Source organism: Zingiber officinale, chromosome 3A (assembly GCF_018446385.1).
Source record: "Zingiber officinale cultivar Zhangliang chromosome 3A, Zo_v1.1, whole genome shotgun sequence".
Lineage (NCBI taxonomy): Eukaryota > Viridiplantae > Streptophyta > Magnoliopsida > Zingiberales > Zingiberaceae > Zingiber > Zingiber officinale.
Window position 1 is genome coordinate 16293585 of NC_055990.1, and position 14706 is coordinate 16308290.

The window sequence follows — 14706 nt, forward strand, 5'->3', positions numbered from 1 at the left end:
ACAGAATATTTCTATTTATGGCTAAGTCGATAATCAACTGATTGGGATCAATTGACACATAAAAGAATCTAGTCGATTGATGTGACAATAGAAGAACCGGAGAGAGCCCTTGATATGAAAAAAATTGCACGACAATGTTAGATGATCTAAAGGATACAATACATTAGTCAAATGATAGTGCATTTTAATCGACTAAGCAACATCAACACAGCAGAATGGTCAAAAGCAAGAGAAGTTGGATGAAGGCTCAAAAAAGAGTCAGGCGGAAGAATCAAGCGTCAGTGTTGCAATATTAAATTGCAAATATTTTGAGCCTTATTGTACACTCCCTTTCCTTCATATTGGAGCTTCAATTGTAATAACTCCAAGTGCTTGTAAGAGGTGTCTTCATCTTCAACCTTCTAGAGTTGTCTAAGAAGTAAAAAAAAAAAAATAGTGGTATTTTCGGGAGTAATCGACTCAAGGACAATCAATCATAGAAATGAGAGTTCCAAACCACATTAAATTGATTGCTAGAATTCATTTTTTTTTGTCTAAATTCCATTATGTATTTTCTTCAAGTATAACTTGGTAGGAACTACTATTCATCCTCTTCTTGCTAACTCGACCATCTCTACACCGGTCCTAACATCACTTAGCGGTGCAACTTGACTCCACCCCCAAGATTGTCCCCCATCAAGTTTTATGTACCTTAGATGCACCAAGCCAACAGATCGCTTCACATGTCATTCTTCATTTCCTACCTACATAGTTCGCCTTCATTTAGCTACTATTAACAATGCACCATGACGCTCCTCGTCTTGCGGTCCTTCAGATGTCGCATTCCATCTTTCTTTGAACTCCATCAGACCTCAAGTCGGAAGCCAACTAACTTGGTCATGCAAAGTGAAGCTCCACGAACTTCACCAACACCAACTTGATGCTTCTCATCCTAGAATCCCTCAGATGCCTCATGTAATCCTACTCCAAATTTCATCCGACCTTCGATCCATTAAGCAGATCTCCTTGGTCGCACCAAATCATCATCATCCACACTTGACCTAATCAAGTCACAAGCTTAGTGAGCTCCATGTGCATCCTGTCAAATCCATGCATAGAAGAGTGCTAGAGAAGTGAACAAGTAACAATAAGAGGATAGGAATTTCTATTGAACTTTTCACTGATAAGAAATCTGCAGGAAGGACTTAGCATGTTGCAACTCTAGGTTGATACATTCATTCATAGCATCATTAGCTTAGTTTTGGATCTTGAGTTCATTGGTTCTTGTTTCTTTCCTGTTCAGCCCCCTAAAGTTCCAAACTTCAGTCCTAACTACTTCTGTACAATTTCAAACCATTTCTGATTCTGCAATTTGCTAACATTCAGCTAATCCTTTATTTGAGCTCATCGTTTCTAGTTTGCTCTTGTATTGCAATGGAGAACAACAGTTTATACAACTGCCATCCAACAAGTTTTTAATTCTGATTACAACAACTGGAAGTTTATAATCAGAACAATCATTACAACATTCTTCTATAATTTCTGCACAGAAACCATTTGATAGCATACAGCAGTTTCCAGCAGATTCTTTTCCAGCAATTTGAGAGTTTACTGCTTCGTAAATATTACTCCCATTGATAGCTTCTAAAATTTGTTTCTTCATCTGTAGTTAAAACTCATTCCTTGTTAAACTAGAAGTACATATCAGTTGTGATCTAAATCCCACAAATTGATTCCAAACAGATTTAATCCAATGCTTCCATACTATTTTGGTATCAATTGGCTGTGATTGTCTTCATTTCTTCAGAAAAAATGTTTCAATTTGAAATACTTCATAAGTAAAATGGTGCTCACCAATTTAATTTCAAATTCTGCGCCTCATAATAAATTTCCTGCAATTACACTCACCCTATTCAAACAGCTCACAATTTTCCATATAAACCATTAGATACTTTCAAAATTCTGTTGAAAGCAATTTAGAAAGGCATAGGAAGAATTGAGACACCATTGGAATTTGTATATGTAAGAGGTTCACTAATTTTCCTCGCTACTTTGAGAGCTGATAAAAGTTCGGTACACACTCGATACAACTCCAACATTGAATTTTGCTTTCCCCTTTACACCTCACTGCTTTGAGTATCAAGAACTACCTTTCCGTTCTTTTCAGATTTAATGATACTCATGATTTAAAATGTCGTGTCGAGACGGTCGAAACGTGCGAAACTTCTAGTTCCACCAGACGACTGGGACCGGCACAACCCTGGCACCAAAGCCGCAACAGCTACATCGTGTTGTGCAATCCTGCGGCGCAGCGGAGGGGTCGCTCGACCCCATAACAACGGTAGAGGGGTTGCATAACTCTTGCGCTACTACTGTGGAGGCTTCGCGCGACCCTGCGGCCACTGCAGAGAGGTCACACGACCACCGCAGTAGCGCCAGATTAGTCACATGATCCTCGAGTCCATAGCTGAGGGGTTGCGCAACCCCGTGGCAACATCGAAGTCTCGCGAGCTCACGAGTGGTGTCGGATTTCAAATTTTTTTAATTAAACTTAAATTAATTATTTTAATCAACTCCATCTAAAGAGGCTTTATTAAACCCCAATAAAATTATCTAATTAATTTTATATTTCATTTATTTTAATTTAAAAATTATTATAAATTATTTATTTATCTATTTTCATATCTTTTCTTTTTTTAAAAATAATTTTTTATATTAGTTATTTTTTAAATATTTATGTTAAATATTTTTTTTAATTAATATATTTTATATTTAAAAAATATCAAAACTATATCGGCACAATACGGTACCTAAACCGTATCGTTCCAATCTTAGGACCGAAACCTCGGCACGGGTCAAAATTTTAAACCTTGATGATACTATCTTCAAGTGCTTCATGAATGGAAGTGTACTCATAAATTAAATTCTGAATCTTGATCCATAATGATCAGATTACCAGCAGCTGCAAATCTCATTGTTTTGCCTCTATATTTGAAATTGCCTGCATTTGTTACATTATTTCAATCATTCCTAGCTTCCAAATCCAGATATACTGTTAGTAAGGTCATGAAGGGAGAAGAATACTATTTGTTTTTGCAAATACCAGGGCTTCGCTTGGCCTTCTTGCTGATTTCAGTTCTGCTCCTGAAATTTGGTACACCATTGACACTAAAATTCCCACAAACAACTACACTTGATTCCAGCTTCATAGTACAAATTGAGCTTCAGTTGATTTCATTATCATTCCCAATTCTCTTCTTCGACATATGTCTCTTAATGTTTTTAATGTGGTTAACTTCTGAATTCTGTGCAATAGCATTGTGCAGCTCAAATCGAGCAGCCTTTATTTCTGCTTCAGCTCAAGTTCTGATCTCCTTAGAATCTCATTTTGAACTTTCAGGTTTAATCTCCATAATCTATCTCATTTAACACTCAATCAATACAAGCTTGAATTCAATTCCCTCTTAATCAGATTAATGGACTTAGCCTACATGCTCGTCCCCCACACTTAAAACATTGTCCATCTAGGATAATGTAATACATCATGCTATCCAATTAACTTATGTGTCAACTGATCAATGGATGAAACAAATATACGCCGAATATGGATTGATTCTGAAATTTTTAGAAATTTTCAGTAACTCTATCAGATTTCAGAGTTTCTGAATTATGGATTGGCGCCCAACAAGAGTTAATGAAGTTTTGCACTTTACTGCCTCAGTTTCAGAAATTAGTACCCAGATCAAGTTCACCACTTGAAGTTGTTATTGATCAGAAACTGGCAACATCCCTGCATTCCTGTTTCTATTCTTGTTTTTGAGATTCAGAGACCAATTTCAGATGCAACCGTAGGTTGTTCTTGTGTCCTTCCAATCTATGAATTCAGAACCTACTCCAAAATTCTTACCAATTTCCTGAAAAATCATATTCAAAGACGTTTACAATTTCTTTTCTTTTTCTGCAGATGACATTCGTTGTCTAAGCATCTTAAAAATTACATTTATATTGCGTTGGTAAAGAACTGAAACAAGGCTAATGAACCAATTACAGCATCTCTTGATGCTCCACTGCTAGCCATTCATGCATTGTCAACTAAATACTGAATACGGTTTGATTTTCGAAGAATTCAGAAATTTTCAGTAGCTTTAACATGTTTCAGAATTTCTGAGATGTTGAGATCTATTAATTCCTGAAAATTACAGATTCCATTAAAGCTTCCATTGTTATCACTGTCTTCCAAGGTTTCCCCTACTAAACATGTCTCCAAGTGTTTTGATCATTGTAATCTTGAAATTCCAGTTTACTATATTCAGCCCAGTGTGCCAAAATTTCATTTGTTTGCAACAATCCAGCAGCCTGAATTAAATTCAGCGACCAATTGTAGCTGCAAAGACTCCAAGATGACATTAATCCCTTATTTTCTCTCTAAATTCAGGAGTACACATCCAGGAAATCAAATTCTGCAAAGATTTGACGAAATGAACAGACAACAGCTTCCATTAAGTTACAGAAATCTTATTCAGTTTTTAACAAGCACGATTCTCTACATTTCAATTTCGAAAACCAAGTTCAGCAGGAACTCAATGAATTAGGCTGTCAAAGGTTTTATAATTTCAGAATTCAAATTCAAGTAGATATTAATTTTCTGGATTGTAGCTTCAGAAATCAGTTTCCCAAAATTTTCAGCTTTTGAATCACAAGGAATTTGAGGAGAAGAGAACACCAGATGTCTATCACAAAGGATCAAAAGCTTCATTTAGACCTCTCAATAATTATAATGCACACCAAAATTGACACCCAACAACTAAAATCCAATTCACAATTCAACTTCTTAACAAATTCAGTTGCCACTTAATGGACTTGCAAGTTTTGAAACTTAGAGCAATTGGGAAGGGAAAAAAACACCAACCAACGAGTAATCAAAAACTCTACTATAATTCTTCGGTAATTAGGGAGCTCCAGCAAGAGGTTGTTACTCATAGGCTAGGTTGATACAAAGTACACTGTTGAAAATAATCCCCATATTTCTGATTAGTTAACATGGCTTTCCATTCGGATTTTCTTTCTCTTTGTTTGCAGCTAACACTCAATGCCATCCAGCTAGAGATGTGCATCTCTATTGAATTGGTAGTGAACCAAATCAAAATATATTGAACACCAACAACAGCTTTGATCACAGAATTCAGCAACAATCGACACAGATCCAACAAGTCCAGTTTCTGAAATTACAGCTTCTCTTTTCTTTCCTTTTCATTCTTTTTCTCTATTCATGACATCTCTTCTTACTGTGTAAATCTATCCTCCATCTAACACTTTGTTCTTTCATTTAACTTTAACCTTTGCTTCACAATCAGCTCAAAAATGTATTCCAATGCTAAATAGTTAAGGAACCAACAGATTTGTTCTCCAATACAAATAACATTTCCATCTCTAAATTACTGCACTGAAGAGCCACCTCAGTTTCCCTTTTATTACTGTCACAACTGTAATTCTAGATTCTACTTGCTTTCCAGCCACTATTACATTCTATTTTCCAGTTAACTACCTTTAGAACTCATTCCTTTGTTGGAAGGAACATGGTCTCATTTCGTGTGAACGGCAAGTACAAACAACTTCCAATTCCATTAGCACTCTTTTCGATCAAACAAGCTTCAGCAACTTGCCTTCATCATCGCTATTTTTTTTATATGCCAAGTGACTACTTTTGTCTTAATCACTGCCTTCTAACGCTTGTAATGCATTTTGCTTCTTGAATGGACCAGAACTTCTCCAATTAAGATCCCAATCCTATTTCCTTTCTTTTAATGCCACAACTCACTCACTTTTTAGTTCCAGTTCCTTAAATCTCCTTCACTGTTTCATTGTTTCAATAATTCCGAGCTTCTTAAATTCATATAAATATTTCAATGACTTAGTGCTGCTCCCAAATATTTTGGTACACACTTGATACACAAATTTCACAACCTCTTCACTACCCTTTCCAACTTCAACTTTAAATGATTCACATATTTACCAAGTAAACTTCATTAATTTGCTCAGAGAACAGTGTCCACAATAGGCACAAAAAATCAGCAACTTCACACAAAAATTAGTGTACGTGATTTCCACCACTTGAGCAATTACACTTCCAAAATGCATCAAATCTATATCCCTCACTTACTCCATAGCAGTGATCACTAATAACTTTTCAATGAATATTTCCAATCAAGATTCCCTTGCAACCATTCAACAAAACAATAGGAGCTTCCCCCACACTTAAACCTTGTCCATCTTGGCCAAATAATTCATCATATAACAATCCATGTATCCACATCCAAAGTATTCAATGAGAAAAGTTAAATGATATGACGATTGACACGGAAATTAGCAAGAAATTATGTGGAAGCAAGAAAAACAAATAGATTCACCTTCATAAGAATGATTCTAATGTAATATGGTTTTGAAAGAATCAAAGCAAATTCTAGACTAACAATCACACAAGTGCATCACACAAATACGCTAAATCCTCACTAGGTATTCAAATTATTATCTCATGTAACGACCATCCTTCTTACTATACTATACTACTCTCTAAGGATGACCGTTACTTAACTACTAACTCTACTTAACCGGTATGATTAAAAATCACATGAAAAACCTACCGAAAAATTTCAACAGAGTCTCCCCTGTACCGGTGACCATATTCAACAATACATGCAATATATACTCAGCCACAAGCGGCTGGAACACATATCAATCAACCACGCAGTATAATAAATCCAAAATAAAGAAAACAATACCACAACTCATCACACCATATCACAAATAATGAAAGTGACTAATTACATATGCAGAAATAAACTCAACTACAATCCCAAATTTAATATAACATTAGAAGAAAACTAAAAGCAGAGTCTTGACAATTTTGCCAGCTAATTCTGGATCTCTCCACAGTCCAGACATCACACACCTTCATCACCACCACCATCCTGTCGCCTCCCCTTCATATCTTAGCTTTTCCTTTACTGCAGTAGGAGGAAAGAAAACAAAACTATAAGCGAAAACGCTTAGTAAGTACTAATCTATCTCACAAAAACATCGAAGTGCATAAAAGTAATGCAATAATACTGAAACTGTAATGCTAAAGCAAAGCTGCATGTACTCATGGTATACAGAAATAAAACTGAATACTAAACATGCTCACTAACTGACAGGAAACTAATGAAACTACTACTGTAGGCTTAGAATTAAAGAACTAAACTTTTATTGATTCTAAGCATAAACTTGTTTCATTTTCTTATATCCTTATACTAGAAATTAATCTTTTAATTTCTCTTTCACTTTCTTCTTCTTGTTCTTCTTACTTTTCTTTTCTTTTCTTCTTTGGGCTCAGGCTTAGTACCATCTTTGTTTTACGCGCTCTCTAATAGTGACTGGGGTAGCGAGCCTCCAGCCCTATGAGGATAAAGACCTCGGTCTTACCAGGGCCAAGACCTCGGAATTGGTCACCTGGATTTATTTAACGACAACCTTGGAAGTCGGGTACTAGCCTCTTACTTTAATTTACTTGTTATCTCTTTTGAACTAGACTTTAGTCTTTTTCTTTACTCATGCTTCTTATAATCCTTTATTGGAGCCTATTAGAATCCTATAGATATATCTAACAAGTATAGGATTACAACTAACCAAGCATGCTATATAAAAATAACACAAAGGAAAGCAAATCTGAACTCTCTAAGCATGATATAAAATAAAGCAAAGGAAAGCAACTTTGAGCTTACTAATCATGCTATAAAATAGAGCAAAAGAGAGCTAATTTAAACTTGCTAATCATGCTATAAAATAGAGCAAAAGAGAGCTAATTCAAACTTGCTAATCATGCTATAAAATAGAGCAAAAGAGAGCTAATTCAAACTTGCTAATCATGCTATAAAATAGAGCAAAAGAAAACTAACTTGGACTTTCTAAACATGCTATAAAATAGAGCAAAAGAAAGCTAACTTGGACTTTCTAAACATGCTGTAAAATAGAGCAAAAGAAAGCTAACTACCAGCCCCATTAATCCAAGATAATGCAAGCCACATAAGCTAAACCAAATCTGCAATACTTCTTCTACTTATATAGGCTACTCCTGCCACTATTCAGCACCCTAGTAACAAGCAAAAGAGACAAAAAATGGTACCCATGACTATCCATTCCAGTGACCACAACCTGTCCCTTCTTCTCCTTCCTTCAAAGCTCACGGCAGCAAGCACAGAAGCACAAAACATCAATGTTTCAAGCTTTAAACACTAATGGTCATGGCTAAATAATGGAGGAGGCATAACCCATAGCAATCTAAAAAAAACAAACAACCGAATTTTGAAACTGCACTTCCCAATCACCAACTGTACAGGCTTGTTAAACTACAAGGGAACCAACCAATAAGGCTAAATCTGGTACAGCAGGTTTAAAAGCAAGGAAAGAGCAACTAATTCCCTAACCACATGATCGGTTACAGCAGGAAATAACAGAAGAAATTTCCATCTAAGACCTTGTAAGGATTTCTGCAAATGAACCTAAACTATCACAAAACAGCAAACCTTAAGGTCGTTCTTATTCGGTTCAGCAAGGAAGAATTGAAGAATCCAAACTACCAACTGGAAATCTAACTCATCTCCTACCCATGGCCTGCCCACAAAACCATAACCTAATCCGACCAATCCCTTCCTTCTTCTCTGATTCACGGCAGCAAGCACAAGCAGAGAAATTCTGTACAGCATGCTTCTAATTCAGGAGATACAAGAAAACATCCAAATAAATTCGGAGCAACTCCTACCACAGGTGAGTAGTACTTACCGAGCGTTCTTGGACTTACAACCGAGAAAAGGAAAGACTCTAGGGTTCCGGAGCGATGGAGATCTCGGCTTCTCCCTCGTGCTCACGACGCTCCTTGCCGAGGTGATCCCTTTACGGGTGAGGACCGGCCGGAAAAAGCCCTCGCCGGTCGCCGGAGGGATGCTTGCTCGCTGCGACGGTTTCGCCCGAGAAGGAGTCGCGCCGTCGCGTGAGAAGGGGAGAAGAAAGAATCGGGTTTTCGGCCGCAGAGAAGGAAAACCTAGGTTTTCTTTTAAAACCCCGGCTTTATTATTAACTACTCCTTAAATATGTTTCTCTTCCTATTAGGTTAACAAAACGAGCGTAGCTTAGTTGGTTGGCCGCGTCTAGTTAGGTCGGGTCCGACCCGAGGTCATGGGTTCGAGTCTCACCTTTAACGGTTTTTTGTCAAAACTTCTTTCTTTTTGTAAACACAATAACGATCTTCAAAAATTACGTAAAAATACTCTAAAAATTCCTAAAAATCTCTAGAATATTTTAAAAGTATTTCCAAATATTTTTATGGACTTTTAGAACTTGAAATAGGGAAAATTGGGCCGTTACATCTCAATTCATCAATGTAGAATCCATCACTAAGTAGTAACTTCATGCAATCTAAGATTCCATTCATGATAATAAATTTCAAAACTTAACAATCAAATTTAGCCGACCCCACCTAGTGGAAAAAGGCTTGGTTGTTGCTGTTGTAACAATCAAATTTAACTAGTTTTCAAAATCTCTAAAATGACATAGAGAAATGTAAGGGATACATTTTATTTCTGAAAACTAAAACAATTATTTACAAACCCAACAAGATAACTCAAAAACCAATAAAATTACTAATGTAAACTAAGAGATTATTCATGCATCAAAGTAAAGACATGGTATCTACAATGAAAAATAAATGGGTGGAATGGAACAAACTCTCCTGAATTTATGATCGTCGAATGCGGTTCAGTAATAGGAGCCAATATGAAAGTGGAATACTGTCACGCCCCGGAGGAGTCCCTGTCCGAAGAAATTTCGGCAACATCTCCCCTGTACAGCGGACAATCTGAAACTTTCTACATCTCATATACCTCAGCCACATGCAGCTGGAATAATAACAGTAAATAAACAATCACCCACGCAGTTTATATAATAAGTAAACAGAATAATAATACCCTGACTCGAAATCAACCCTACTCAACTACACTCGTAAAGCTCAAATCCGACGATAAGATCAACTTACCTCTTCTGCCGTCTAGGCAGGCATGTAGTAGAACAAATCTAAACCATACGAAAATCCATCGATCATAAGAATCCATACAATATCCAAGTATCAAATCAACCAAGTCTAAAACATAGTCAAATGAGAAGCATAAACAAAACCAAAGATAACTATAATTGGTGGTCTGCAGGGGACTAGCAATTGGAACTCTCTCTCCTGACAGCATCAACCTGAAATATAACAACAATGGAGGCGGGGTGAGTCCAACACTCAGCAGGTACAATTGATATGCAAAGTAAGGAAAATAACACCTAGCACTAATCATGCGTACAGTCTCCTGATAAAAATAAAGGTAAATGCAAACCGAAGTAAACAGGAGAGAAACTGTACTAACCAGGACCTAGGTATAAGGACAAACAGTCCGAAAGGTATAGAAGACCTGTATGCATGTCAAACATGGGTATCCAAAGAATATGCAGCATATAAATGTAGCAAACACAATCACAAACAATAAATGCATCATGCATATGATGCCAATGTCATGGTCACCCCTGACGCCAGTCAGCCAACTCATAACAAAAGTGGAACCGAGTGGGTAGAGCTGTGACAACCGTGCACTCTGCATCACTACCCCTGATGAGTGACCAAGTGGACGGGATGCTGTCGGAGTACACACGTACTCCTACCCCAAATCATAAATGGGGGAGCGCAATGCTCTCATCTCCCGGTACGCTATGACGGGGAGGGATCTCTAACGTGCTACACGCTGCGTCACACTACCCATGAGAGGACCAACGGAGCCAAACTGACGTGCTACCACGCTGTGTCACGCTACCCATGAGCGTCACAACGGAGCACCGAACAGTGATGAAACTGGCAATGTGCTCAACAATAATGGAGCAATCTATCGCACAGCATGCGATCATGCAAATGGTGCATGTCACTAAGCATGGTAATATACTAAACCAACCTCTCGACATATAACAATGGGCACCATAGTCAATAAATCATATCAAGATATACTGATCAATAAGGTATCAAACCTAGGTCCTGAACATGTGAAACATGGTTGTATCACTACCCATGAGCATGAAAAATCAGGTACGAGATCAATACGAGATGCAAACAAACAACCAATCAAACAGGTAACATGTATTGGGCAGTGATTAACCGAAACAAATAAGAAACACAATTAATGCAACATGTTAATTTCATTACTAAGCATATCAAAGACAATAAGTCAAAAGTACTCGCCTCCGAAAATAGAAAGGTCCAATCTGACTCCGAGATACTCGTCTCGCGGCAAAGTCATGTGTTAAATCGCACAGTTTAGCTAATTTAATTATAAACAAATAGCTAAACTAATTTCTAATCCACTGACCAGTTAGGGTTAGTTTCATTAACCCCAACTACACCGTTATACAACTTCTAAACCTAAATCAATAATTATTGCTAACACAACTAGCAATAATCTAACACAAAGATCAAAACCATAATCCTTACCTCAATTCAACCGCTGCTGGAAGTTACAAAGTTGTTGCCCAATTAGGATTGTTTACAGCCAGCAAAGATAAATTGCTGCTGGAACAAAACGAACAAACCAAAACAGTAATTAATCCACATTCTTTAACATACAGAATTTCCAACCAAGCTACACCTCACCGTGGATTTGACCAAGGCAGAGAGCACTAGGGCAGTGGCGTCGGCTGGCACAGAAGTAGTGGCAACCGGCGCTAAGGCAGAAGCGATCGGGAAACTAGGGCTTGGCTGTACTAGCTTTGTGCGGAAAGTAGGAACTCGGCCGGCGGCAGATTAGGGCAGAGAGGAGTACACTGAGTGAGAACCAAGGGAAGCAACAAACTCGCACTCGGAAGTGGCACACCAAGGAAGAACTCGGCACCTAGGTCTCGGCTAGGGCACAAGCGTTTGGGGGTGAGCTTGGCTCACGCAACGTCGGTGCTTGGACAGGAAGGAAATAGAGAGGCACTGCTCCGTGCGTCACCAACGGCTAGGGCACGAAGGAGGTCACTCGGCTGCGGAGAGGGAGAAAGGAAGTGCCGACTTCCCTTGGTCCGGGCTTATGCACGCGTGGGAGAGGCGGTTGGTGCTCCGGCGGTTAGGGCTCGGAGGAGTCGGCGCGCGAAGGAGGAGTCGGGCACGCGAGCTTTCGGCGAGGCAAAGAAGAAAAATAGAAAATAAAAGAAAAAGGAAAAAGGGAAAAGAAATTAAAACTTTTCCTCATTAAAACAGGGTAGACTAAACAGGCTTTTTCCCGGCCCCGTTTTTATCCCCGTTAACTCGTCCGTACGAGCTCCGAAAAATTTCCGAAAAATATCCAAAAATTCAGGAAAATTCCCTTATTAATATTCGCCTATTTCCGGTATTTTACAAATACACTTAATGGTAGTGAGTCACTTCTTCATGTGATCAATATTGTCAAGTTCAGTCCCCTCCACCGTCAAAGCCTCAAATGTATCCAGACAACTGAATACATATCCTAGTCTTACCTGAAACAATAATACAAATAAAATCACCAGACGCAGGAAGCTCAAAATACCTAATACATGGATATATAAAACATTCAAAAATCAAGGCACCAAACAATTTAGTAAAACAATCCTAAGATCACCAAACAACGTAGAAGTCCCGGCGACGGCACCAAAATTTGATAAGGTCCAAATTGAGCGTCACGAGTATACTTATCAAATTAACAATGTAATTCCAATAAACCCCTTAACTATACCATGATGTCGTAATAAAGAGTCAATCTATGAACTAACAATCGGACGTTTGTCTTAGACTTAGAACTATTTTTGGAGTTTTCATCATTATAATGGGGGGTTGTTTGATTTTTTATTCTAAACCTAACGAATTAAAAGCAAGACAAGTAGAAAACTATTTTAATGCTAGAATAAAATCTAACTAAGTGTCAACAATTAATCCAAAACGCATTATCACTCTACGCTATGGGTTTCACTATCAACACAATTAAACTAAGGAATGAAATAGCAAGACACAAATGAATTCTAATCTAAAGCAAAATTAAACTCTAACTTAAAACTTAGCAACTTAACAATTAACCAAGCTTTAACAAGAACTTAAACTAAATTGCACAAATGAAGTACTAGCTACTTAACACGAATAAAGCATCACAAGATAAAGAAATGCTAGATGACTTGAAAAGAACATAACAAATGCAAATTGAAATCTATTCTCGAATTGAAGAAATGCAGGAAACAAAGAAACCATCTCCACACCAAACCACTTCTCAAACAAGTCTCTCCTTGCCGTCACACAAGGAAGCTCGGTGAAACCTCACTTCGACAATCGAAGAAGAAGTTCATAGCCACTATACTCAACTCAACCTTCACCAGCACCAAAGGAGACCTCTCCGAGCGATGCTGATGAAGAATCGAGTTGCCAAACACAGAAAATCTGCAATTCTGCGATCTGGACTCTCTGGATATGTAGGATGGATGATGATGGATGGAGTGTCGTCAGAAGGGACTCAGTAGCACCAGAGGAACGCCGCAGATGCTCACTGATGGAAAGCGGAGCCACCGTCACCGGAGGAACGCCGCCGGAAAGTGGCGGAAGCAGAGAATCGCGGAAACAGAATTGTCGCCGGAGGAACACCTATCAGCGAACTCGGATGATTGTAACCTGGACGCCAGTAGTTGGGAACCTCAACGCCAATGAAACTTGCATTGGAGAAGATCTGGAAGAAGATGGTGTGTTGTAGTGCGTCACGCAATGAAGAAGGTCGTGGATGAACAGTAAAACCAAGCCACTGTTCATCCGCTAAAAACTAGGTTTTATACCTTTGTTTAAAACGGGTTTATTTGGGGGTTTAGGTTAGGTTCAAATGCAGCATTAGGTTTTTTTTGAGGTGGGTTTGACTTAGGTTAAGCTCAATAAGTAGGAATGGGTTGAGATAGACAAAGGATGTTTGAAAATTCGGCTTAAGAAGAGTCCAGGAACCTTACCAACCTAGTATTAGGGTAAACGTTTGATCAACCATTCGATTATGGTGCCACCTTTATGAAGCTAAACCATATTTACGGAAAGAAAATGATTATGTTTTAAGTTATGTGATTTTATGCTCCAGTTATGTCATGATTATGTTCGGGTTCATGTTTATGTTTCCATTTACGATTATGTTCAGGTTTACGTATATGATTAGATTCATGTTTATGATTATGTGTAGATTTCTGTTATGGTTATGTTCACATTCATGCCCTAGTACTGTTTATGTTTATGCACCAGTCATGCTTATATTTATGCGCACTTATGTTTATGCTCCAATCATGTTCATGTTTAAATCATGCTTACATTTATGTATCAGTTATGTTTGTGATTATGCTTATGTCACGCTTTACTTACGTTATGTATATGCTCTGCAATTAGGGTGATTATGTTCATGTTCAGGTTGTGATCATGCAATGTAAGAAATTTATGGTCAAGAGAAATTTGTAGGATGTGTTCCCCATTAGAACACATGGTTATAGAAAGTAATTAATGCATGGTATGGTTTGAATGAGCTGAGTCCCTCGACTCATAGATTTTAACTATTTCAGGTAATAAGACGAATGAGGCAAGAGGCGTTGACAAGTGAGCAGGTTCAAGATCATGGCAGTACAACCCGAAAGTCTTCCAATTTAGCTTCCGCATTAGTTAAATGT